The sequence below is a fragment of the Chrysochloris asiatica genome, unplaced genomic scaffold, assembly GCF_000296735.1.
Source record: "Chrysochloris asiatica unplaced genomic scaffold, ChrAsi1.0 scaffold00066, whole genome shotgun sequence".
Taxonomy (NCBI): domain Eukaryota; kingdom Metazoa; phylum Chordata; class Mammalia; order Afrosoricida; family Chrysochloridae; genus Chrysochloris; species Chrysochloris asiatica.
In genome coordinates, this window is record NW_006408584.1 from 7,063,067 (window position 1) to 7,074,955 (window position 11,889).

The following is an 11,889-nucleotide window of genomic DNA, read 5'->3' on the forward strand; positions in this document are numbered from 1 at the left end:
CATATCAATTGATGCAAAAAAGACATTTGACAAAATCCAACATTCATTCCTGATAAAAACACTCAACAAAGTAGGAATTAAAGGGAAATTCCTCAACATATTCAAGAGCATATATATAAAACCAAGAGCCTATATCATTCTCAATGGAGGGAAACTAAAAGCCTTCCCTCTGTGAACAGGAACCAGACAAGAATGCCCTTTATCACCATTCCTATTCAATATTATGCTGTAAGTTTCAGCCAGAGCTGTATGGCATGATGGAGAAATTAAAGGCAGCCAAATTGGCAAAGAGGAAGTAAAACTCTCCTTATTTGCAGATGATATGATCCTATACATAGAAAACCACAAAGACTCAGTAAAAAAAAAAAAAAAAAAAAAACACTAACATACCTCTTCAGAAGATTCAGTAAAATGGCATGGTATAAGATCACATACAAAAATCAGTTGAATTTCTCTATAGCAACAATGATAGCACTGAAAAGAACACTAGGAAGACAATACCATTTACAATATCCACACAAAGGACGAAATATTTAGGAATAAATGCAACCAGAGAAACAAAGGACTTATACAAAGAAAATTACAAAACACTGCTACAAGAAACCAAAAGAGACCTACAGAAGTGGAAGAACATACCATGTTCCTGGATAGGAAGACTCAACATTGTGAAAATGTCAGTACTGCCCAAAGCAATTTACACATACAACGCAATCCCAATCCAGATTCCAACAACATTCTTCAAAGAGATAGAAATGATAATTACTAACTTTAAATGGAAAGGAAAGAGACCCAGGATAATCAAATCACTGCTTAAAAGAGAAGAACAAGGTTGGAGGTCTCTCACTCCCTGATTTCCAAATTTATTACATGGCCACAGTGGACAAAGCAGCCTGGTACTGGTACAATGAAATTTACATTCATCAATGGAAAATAATTGAGAATCCAGATATTAACCCAACCTACAGACAAATGATGTTTTACTAAGTGCCTAGGCATATTGCATGGAGAGGAAATAGTGTCTTTAACAAATGGTGCTGGCAGAACTGGAAAGCAATATGTTAAAGACTGAAACAAGACCTTTGTCTCATGCCCTATACAAAATGAACTCAGCATAGATTAAAGATCTAAAGGTGAATCCCAAAATTATGAAGATCATCAATGAAAAAATAGGGACAAATATGAGGGCACTAATTCAGGGCATATTCAGAGTACTAAACATTTTGAAAAGTACACAAACAAAAATAGACAAAATGGATGATTGGGCCATACTACAAATTAAAATTATTGTGCAGCAAAAGACTTCACCAAAAGAGTAAATGGGACCCCACAGTATGGGAAAAAAATCTATTGCAATGACACATCAGATAACGGACTCATTTCTAAAATATATAGGAAATTACAACACTTCTATAAGAAAAAGACAAACACCCAATTAAAAAATGGTCACAGGACATGAACAGACACTTCACCACAGAAGAGTTCCAGGCAGCCAACAAACATATGAAGACATGTTCACAATCACAAGCCATCAGAGAAATGCAAATCAAAACAATAATGAGATATCATCTCACATCAACAATGATGGCAAAGATCAAAAAAGTAGAGTACAACAAATGCTAGCGAGGATGCAGAAAGACTGGGACACTCCTACATTGCTGGTGGGACTGGAAAATGGTCCAACCATTGTGAAAAGCAATATGGTGCTTCCTCAGAAGGTTGGAAATAGAAATACCGTATGACCCAGCAATTCTTCTACTTGGTATTTACCCACAAGAAATACGAGCCATAACATGAGTACATATATGCACACCAATGTTCATAGCAGCACTATTTACAATATCAAAAAAATGGAGACAAACAAAATGCCCATCAGTTGAAGAATGGAGAAACAAATTGTGCTCTATACACACAATGGAAGACTAAGCTACCTTGAAGAACAACAAGGAAGCTGAAAGTCATGGCATAACATGGATGAACCTTGAGGACAATATGCTGAGAGAAATTGTCGTTGTTGTTGTTGTTAAGTGCCGTGGAGTCAGTTCCGACTCATAGCAACCCTGCACAGGGTTTCAGAGGCTGTAAATCTTTATGGGGGGAAGAACGCCTCATCTTTCTCCCTCGGAACCGCTGGGAGTTTTGAACTGCTGACCTTGCGGTTCACAGCCCAATTCATAACCACTACGCTACCAGAGCTCCTAGTCAGTCAAAAAAGGAGAAATACTGCATAAGACCATTATTGTAAAAGACTAAGAAAAAGAACGGATCCAGAAGGTGAGGGGAGAATCTCTATATATAAGTGCTGATCACCAGTATGTATGGGATAAGAGGTGGGGAGGGAGGGAGAGAAAGAAAAGGCACAGTTTAGGGAATAGTAACAGGAGAGCCTGGGAGCGAGGGGGGTAGCTGGGGGAGGCTGTCAAGACAAAAGAGGGGGGAGGGGAAAAAGAAGAACAAGGCAGATGTGAACGGTTGGGTTGGGCAGGTTCATATGGACTAGGTGGGACAGAGGTAAATAATGAGGTATGCACAACCTTAGAATAACAGGACTTCAGGATACAGGGATTGAGGCATAGCTTCAAAGGGGTAAAAAAGGGGAATAATGTTAGGATGCTTGGCTGTCTTTTGAATCTTGGTCTCCCTTGCCTACCATTGTGAAATAGACATTTGAGGTGGGCGGTGGGGGTGGGAACAGCCAGAAGAATCACAACAGAAAACATGTGGGCCCATCTCCAGCCTATAACTAACTGGAATACCTTGCGGGGGAGGAGGGGTGCTGGAAACTGACCAGACCCAAAATAGTGGGGGGACTATGATGGCATGAACAGATGGAGTGGCTGGAGACATGGGACTCAGGGAAGGAGAGGAGCTGTTTGCTGACAGCCGGAGGGGAGGGTCTGTGGCGTGTATCCTTTGGTTATTTGATGAGGCATGGAGGGGATTTTAATCATTACAATGAAATGAAATATGATAGGATGAATGTGAAGCTGAAGCAAGACAGAGACAAATAATGATGTATGCAAAACTTTGGAACAACAGGGCTCTGGGATACAGAGATTGAGACATGGTTTGAATGGGTAAAGGGGAGGAAATAATGTTAAGATGTTTGGCTGTCTGTTGAATCTTGGTTTCCCAGGCACACCGTTATAAAATAGAAGCTGGAGGGGGAGAGAAAGGAATAGCCAGAAATACCACCACAGCCTGCTTATAAGTCCATCTTCTGCCTATAACTGATAGCAATACCTAAAAGGGGGTCACAATGTGCCCAGCGAAGGAGGCTTCCTGTGGAGCCTCTGCATTGCACAAGACCATAGATGGAAACCTGAACAGCATCCAGAATCTTCTGAGGGGAAATTCCACTTGAAAGGACAAGCAGACCAGCCTGGAGTGGACAGAAGAACAAAAGATAATTCCTGAAAGAAAGACTGACAAGAAAATTACAAAACAACATAAGCAGACTGACTGATTGCTACAGGAACAAACAAGTGGCTAGCCCAAGAGACATCAAGGCAAGTGGTCAGGTCCCCCTCAGGACAAACCCCCTTCTAAGACTAAGACTCAATGGGAATGCATGCTCTGATTGGTGACCACGTTCATCACTGATAAGGGGAAGTGAGGAAAAAACAGCAACGAAGCAGTGAGCTAAGCCCTACAATACTCAATAGACTCCTGTGAACACAGATGGAGACCTGATTGCCCTGCAGTGTGCCAAGTCCAGGGTACTCTTGGATCCAAAGTCAGCGACATAGTCATAGATGACTAGAGTGGAGAGTGAAGTGTCCATAAGATAAGAAGAGAGGGCACATGCATAAAAACACCCACACTAGCAGATAATACACACTTGACCTGGTTTCAATGGCTGAATGCTCAGACCTCAAACAGAAGAAGAAAGAAGAGAGAAAAAGGAATAATCTGATAGAATTTGAATAACTTGACATACACCTATGGAAGCAGTAGCTCAAAAGAATGTACAAATCTTCACAGCCAGAATTATTCCCACCTCCTCTGCACACCGCACACTGAGAGGACAGGGATGGGCAACTTGGTCATTGGCTACCCTGAATGGCGGGAGATACAGAGGCAAAAACTGACTGGCTTACAAGATTTCGAGAGGGAACCTAGATCCAGAGGGTGTGGAGGAATGTAGAATCCTCACAGAGTAGTATCCATTCTGCCTAGTCAGGGCTGATGAAAGGTCTCCTGCAATACTATAGTGAATTATTGTTATCAGGACTGATTGGAAAGGCTGGGAATGTAAAGGTGGATGTTTGGGGGCAAAGGAAGGAGTGGAAGTCCCTGGGACCATCAAAGGAGAAGAGCAGAGAACGGAATCCTACTCAGAGAAGCAGTGATGCCAGGGCTGGAGGCAGAGACAATGAATGGGAGATGGAGCAGCTGTGGACTTTGAACCCAGAGAGGAAGAGGGGCTGTATGTGGTTGACCAGGGGGCAGGCTTGTAGGCTATACCTTTTGGTTGATGGATGATGCATGGAAGGGATTGTAACCATGGCAGGAAATGATGTAAGACAGAATCAATGTGAATCTGATGTCCTCCCATGTAAATCATCAAATAATTCACAGAAAGCATTTTTTTAAAAAAGGGTCTTGTCCAGCAAAGTTGCCCAATTCAATACATTGATTTCTTGGCTGCTGCTTCCATGAGTGTTGATGGTTGGTCCAAGAAAAATGAAGTCTTTTTGACAACTTCAATCTTTTCTCTATTGATATGAATGTTGTTTATGTGTCTAGTAGTGAGGATTTTTGTTTTCTTTACATTGGACTGCAATCCATACTGAAGGCTATGCTCTTTTATCGTCATCAGTAAAAAATTTAAGTTCTCTTAACTTTCAGCAAGCAATATCATCTGCATATCGCATGTTATTAATGAGTCTTCCTCCAATCCTGATGCCATGTTTGTCTTCATATAACCCAGCTTCTCGGATATTTGCTCATCTGTGGCACTGTGGGCTAATGGTCAGACAAAAAAATCATTTGAACTGCAACGTCAGTGGTTCAAGCTCACCAGCTGCTCCTTGGAAACCCTCTACAGGGTCGCTACAGGTCGGAATTGACTTTACAGCACTTCACAACAACAACAACAACAACAAAAAAAAACAGATTGAATAAATATGGTGAAAGTATACAACCCCGTCATACACCTTTCCTAAATTTAAACCATTAAGTGTTCCAATGTTTTTTTTCAAACAATTGCCTCTTGGCCTATGTATAAGTTCCTCATGAGGACAATTAAGTGTTCCGAAAACTTATACTTTGCAATGTTGTCACATAGCTTGCTATGAGGCACACAATAGAAGGTGCTTTTGTAGTCAATAAATCACAGGTAAACATCTTTCTGATATTCTCTGGTTTCAGCCAAGATCCATCTGATGTCAGCAGTGACATCCCTCATTCGATATACTCTTCTGAATCCTGCTTGAACCTCTGGAAGTTCTCTGTCAAAATATGGTTTCAGCAATTTCTGTATTATCTTCAGAAAAATTTGTTCTTTAGATACTTATTTTTTTTTGGGGGGGGGGTTTAATGATGTGCTAGATAGCATGATTGGAGAATGTATCAATTTATGGAGGGTAATCATGTTAGATTTCTGTATGGCATATATTAGGTACAAGTTTATTTTATTTTCCATATGTTTTTGTTGTTGGTAAGTGCCATTGAGTCAGTTCTAATTCTTAGCGACCCTGTATAGGGTTTCCAAGGAACAGCTGGTGAGCTTGAACTACCCATCTTGTGGTTCAAACACACTTTGCAGTATAGCACATTAGGTCACACCACCACATCATGACTCACATTTTCCATATAGAATGATATTATCATTTTTTTCACAATATTTACCATAACTCTATGAGTTCAGGAGCCCTAGCATAGTTGGACTCCTGATGGGGCATTGTAGGATCAGAACTGTACTGTGAACCACAATGTTAACAGTTCAATCTTACCCTATAAAGTGTTGCTATGAGTCGGAACCAATTTGACACCACTTATAACAGCAACAGTACCATACTGGGGCACCAGTTGGACAAGGTTAGCAACTTGAAACTACCACCACCTCTGCAGAAAAAGATGTCTTCTTGCTCCCGCAAGGATTTGTGACCTCAGATATCTTATACAGATTCTCTTTGAGTCGTAACTGACTTAACAGCACACAACCACTACCAATAAACTGTGAGATCACTACTGTTATTATCCCCATATTACAGATAATGAAAGTACAGCTTTGGGGTTTTAAATAACGTTTCCAAGATTGCAGTGTATTAAACAACCAGTTTGACTACTAGTCAAATTTCCCATTCTAATGCCTTACATTGAATAAAAGCATAATACTACAAAATCTTCTTTGATAAGCCTTACTTAATATTGTATTTTTGTACAGTTTCTCCTAGTTTGAAGATAATTTTAGAAACATCAGCAACAACAACAAAAAATATTCTTTTTTTTTTTTTTTTTTTTTGAGTGTGCCAGGTGTTTATTGGTTTCCTAAATTTGGAGAGTTGTGCACAAGTCTGTTCACCTCTTCAGAGTCTCTGTGTTGTGGATTGCTCCTGTGGGGTCGTTTTTATACAGCATGAAGTAGCCTTGCACCTGGGCAGGACTGATCTGGGTTGTAGCTTGAAGGACATTTTTTGCAAAGGACTCAACCAAGGAAGGCGCCTGCCCTGGGTAGAATCTCTGGAACATCTGGGCCAGCTGCCAGTGTGAGCAGTAGCCCATGTACTCCTTCAGGTCTACTCTCCCGGGGCGTACCAGGGCAGCGTCCAGCCTGTCAGTGTACCACTTAGGGTTATCGATGAATTCCCGGATGTCTCTGACAATTCGGTCAGCCAGCCCCTGGTGCAGAACCACAGAATTAAGTGGCCGTTGGCGGCGTGGATAACCAAAGCGACGCCATTCAGAGCCCACAGCTGTGTACATCACTGTCTTCCCTTCCTCCTGCTGCAAGGCTAGTTCTCGAGCTTCTTCCAGGATGCTGAAGAAGACCTTGCGGTCAGTGCCCAGTGCCGTGAAAGTGACAGATTCCCAAGGAGTCCCCGTCTGCAGGTCTATCATCTGCATCTCTCGACTTCATTGTACCCGGATCCATTTCCCTTGATACCAGATAAAGTAATTTCCAGGGCTGGAAACAAATTCAAACTTGGTAGAGATTCGGTCACTCTCGTGCTGAAGGTATGAAGTTTCAACATTGAGGTGCTGAATTCGAGCACTGTGTCGGGTAAGCCAGCTCAGCAACAAAGCATAGCTCCTGTCTCGAGCAGGGGCTTCCAGTGTGACCATGTAATGACGCCGGAATGCCACCATGTCTAGCTGGGCACCCTTCTGAGCCAGGGCCAGGGCTGTGCCCACACTCACCAGCCCAAATCCAGCCCCAAAGTAGGGATTGTCCTTTAAGACCTGAAGAAAGTCGGAGAAAGGCATCTTGAAAGGCAAATAGCAGAGAGTCTTATAAGCCCTGAAGCATTATTAAAACCCAGTACAGGGTTTCCAAGTAGCTGGTGGGTTTGAACTGATCTTATGGTTCAAACACTATCCTACAGTGCCACACCAGGACTCCAAAATATTTAAGATGGTGTCAGATACTTTGGACAGTAGATACGCCTCTGAGCAGTGACCTCGCCTGAGGCTCAGGGGTAGGATCCAGATTCCAAAGCAACTATGCATGGAAAGCTGCGGATGAAGCTCACCCCACATGCTGGACACCCAGAAGTCCCTTCCAAATCTCTACTGGAGCCTTTAGCCATGAGGTTTAGAATGAAGACAAATAATATTCTTGCTATAAATTGTTGTTGTTGTTGTGAAGTGCCGTGGCCAGGTTCCAACCCATAGAGACCCTATATAGGGTTTTCAAGGAGTAGCTGTTGAACTTGAACCACAGGCCTCCTGGCTCAAGTGGATTTGCAGTACAGAGCATTAACCAACAGCCCACACCAGGACTCCAACTCATAACAACCATACATATGGTTTCTGAGAAGCAGTTGGTGGGTTTGAACTGCCAGTTTTGAGGTCCAGTGCATCATCCTGCAGTACCAGTCCAGGACTCTATGTTATAGATATGCCTTTCAAATTTAAAACTTATAAATTAGTCCCCCAACTTAGATTCACCAATCATTAAAGAACTTAGTATATTTAGAATCCAACAAGATGGACTGGCAAAGTGATAGTATCAATGGACTCAAGTGTGGCAATAATTGTGCAGTTGGCCCAGAATCAGGCAGTGTTTTGTTCTGTTGTGCATAGGGTCACTATGAGTTGGTGCTGACTTGATGGCACCTAACAACAACATATTTAGATGTATTTCTGATCATCTTTCAGAATTGTTAATAAAAATTTAGAACTTTCACTTTGCAAAAATCAAAGTTACTGATATATAGTTGTATAATTTCTGGTGTGGCACTGTATGTTAATGTGCTGGACTGCAAAGTCAGTTTGAACTTCAAGGTTAGCAGTTGAAACTCACCAGTTTCTCCTAGGAAACCTTATACAGGGTTCCTATGGGTTGGAACTGACTCCATGGCACTTCACAACAATAACAACGATACCTAATGTAACTTATTATCATCTAAATTTCTTTGAGTAATTTGTTTTATATTAAAATTTTATTCCTACTTGCCTTATTAGGATTCCTTGTATGGCATTTTAAGATAAGCACTGGACAGAATACCACAAGGTCAGCAGTTCAAACACACCAGTACCTCCTCAGAAACTCTATACAGAGTTGCTATGAATAGAAACTAACCCAACAGCATTTAACAAAACAAGAAATTTATCTCATTTATCTGTATATTAGACTCAATAGACATATATAGTCTCCTGTTACCTACTGTAAAAATCCTCTTTAATCTCTTACTTTTTATGGAAGAAAAGTAAATTGTTTTATGAACTAATTGAATTAATAATGAGAAATGCTTGAAAGAATATTTGCTGCTCAAAAGTAAAGTATAGCTAGAAGCAAACCTTAGGCATGAATTAATCAACAACAATAATATATGTTAGGATAAATGTTGTTGTTGTTGTTAAGTGCCATCGAGTCGGGTCCGACCCATAGTGACCCTGTACAGGGTTTCCGAGGGTGTAGTCACTTATTTTGTTTGAAAAGTTTTTCTCCACTTAATATATTTGAAATAGTATATTCCATCTGTTTGTTATTAAAATACTAGACTATTAAAACCTTTGTATTGACAAATTCATGTATAATTATACTTCTAAAATTTAAACATGAGAAAAAAAACCTTTCAGCTATACTTTCTATGCACAAAGGAATTAAATTGTTCTCTAGGAAAACAGAGAGCTCAATGTTTCTACTTGTTGTGTGACTAAAGGTAATTTTATAGTAGGTGAGGAATGGATAGAATATATTGACCTTCAGTCCAGCTGGAAAGGGTTTTATTATGTAATCCAAGAAGGCTTTTGTCAGTTGTGCCTATTCTTGCAAATATAAAGAACCTACATTGACCCTTAGTGTAAATCAGAAAAAGCATAGGCATGAAGTATTTCAATAGCTAAAGGTGATGGTAATATGGTAGCATCAGAAAGAAATTACCCAAAATAATTTTAATATATACTAAATACAATGCTTCATCTGATCTAATTTGGACAAGTCATCAAGAAGGACCAGCCCCTGGAGAAGAATATCATGATTGGTAAAGTAAAGGGTCAGCACAAAAGAAAAAGACCTTCAATAAGATGGACTGACACAGTGGTTTCATCAATGGACTCAAACTAGGACATACTGTGAGGATAGTGGAGGACTGGATAGTGTGTCATTTTGTCATGCATAGGGTATCAACCCAATTGCACCTAACAACAACAACAAAACTCTTGATAGATCATTTGCAAAGTTTGGCAATGGATAAAATATATCCCCTTTCTATTAAACAGTTCTTGATACTGTTATGTCCATAGTGTCTTCATATGGCAAAGACAAATATGAGAAGAATTCTTAACTTTCATGGGAAATTCATGAAGTATTTGAAGGCCCCTCATACTAACAATCTCTAAAACCCAAGCATCATTTTTACATAATTACACATGTAAATATCTCATTAAATAGACCTATTTAAAATACTGTCTCTAACAAAATATGTATTATTTTGTTTGTGTCCATTTTACTTATACTGTAATTTGGTTACTGTTCTTTGCCTGATCTGTCTGAGAAAACCAAATCGCTAAGTAAAAATTTGATAGATACTTCTTTTTAAAGAGGATTTTATTTTGGTAATAAATAAAAAATAGTTTTGAAGGCCTGATTTCTCCAATTGTGGTACAAATTAAAATTTGTTTTTATATCACAGATATAAACTCTTTAAAAATAAATTTTATCAATAGCAGAGCTCCCATCATCCAGCAATTCATCCTCTCTTGAAAAATGCTATTGGTGACTCCACCATAATTCCTGCTATCAATTATTTATTAATATATTTATATTAAATGAAGAAGCAATGTAAAGTAGAATAATTTTTTCTCTGTAACAATTAAATTATGATTAAGTATTTTTATTTTTGTTAATAGTGATCATAAATTCAGATATAGATTTAGAAACTAAATGCATAAATCTAAAACATGTAATCAGGGATCATTTTCTTCCATTCAAATAAATATTAAAATACAAATGGCCTCAGTATTTACTAATTAATATATAAGAACATATTGGAAAAAATTGACTTACTTCAAAGATATTGCTAGCAATTTATAACCATTTAATTTCCTGCAGTTTAGATAAATAAAACAAATTAAGATTGACACTTCTAGAGAATGAATTCTCTAGGTGCACAACAGGAATATAATTTAGTGAGAGGAACATTATAGTGATTTCCTTTTTGTTTATTGGCATATCTCAGCATGAATGATCTGCTGAAAGTGTATGGAGAACTCAACTATGGCAATGAGCTTAGTTTCAGACAAATTATTCTAACTAATATAGATTCAACTGAATCAATTAATGCAGATCATAAAAGAATTATTTAATAATAATGTAGTATACAATAGTGTTTTTATAACTCATAATAAATATGAGCTGTAAGATTATGTGAAACAGAAGAAACTTTAAAGAATGATAAAACATGATACAAATTTTATGTATTTGAGTAACGGTATGTAGCTGTGGACAAACGCTGAACTGCTAACCTCAAGGTCAGTGATGTAAACCCATCAGACACTCCTCAAAACCCTATACAGAGTTTCTATGAGTTGGAATCAACTCTACGTTATTTAAGAACAACAATATATATAGGAAATAAGAGAAAAATATACAATATTAGCTATTTGTAAGGCAATTAAGAAAGATTGTTTAGGAATATAGGATAATGCTCTTTCTGTTTTAATTTTTAGAAACTCAAACTAAACTATATGTAAAAAAAAATGTTAGTATTGTTAGATGCCTTCGTATAGGTTTCAATTCATAACCACCCTATGCACAACAGAACAAAACATTGCCTAGTCCTGCACCATCCTCACAATTGTTGTTATATTTGAGACCATTGCTGCTGTTGTTGTTTCAGTCTGTCTCATTGGGGGTCTTCCTCTTTTTCAATAACCCTTCACTTTACTGAACGTGATATCCTTCACCAGTAAATGGTCCCTCTGATAACATGTCGCAGCATGAGAGATGGTTTCTGGTCATGCTGGATCATAAGGTATATTCTGGCTGTATTTCTTTGGATACAGATTTGTTTGTTATTCTGGCAGTCCATTGCACTTTCAATATTTTTCTCCATCACCATAGATCAAATGCATCAATTATTTCATGATCTTCCTAATTCATTGTCCAACTTTAACATACATATGGGGCTATTGAGAAAAACATGACTTGGATAAGGTACACCTTAGTCCTCAAACTGATATCTTTGCACTTGAATGCAATACATCCTTTGACTTCTTGGT

At 38.8% G+C, this 11,889-nt stretch overlaps 1 pseudogene; it reads right to left on the reverse strand.

The window, feature by feature from the left end:
* Positions 1-6,522: 6,522 nt before the first annotated feature.
* Positions 6,523-7,428, reverse strand: LOC102825365 (annotated as a pseudogene).
* Between the last annotated feature and the right edge of the window lie 4,461 nt (positions 7,429-11,889).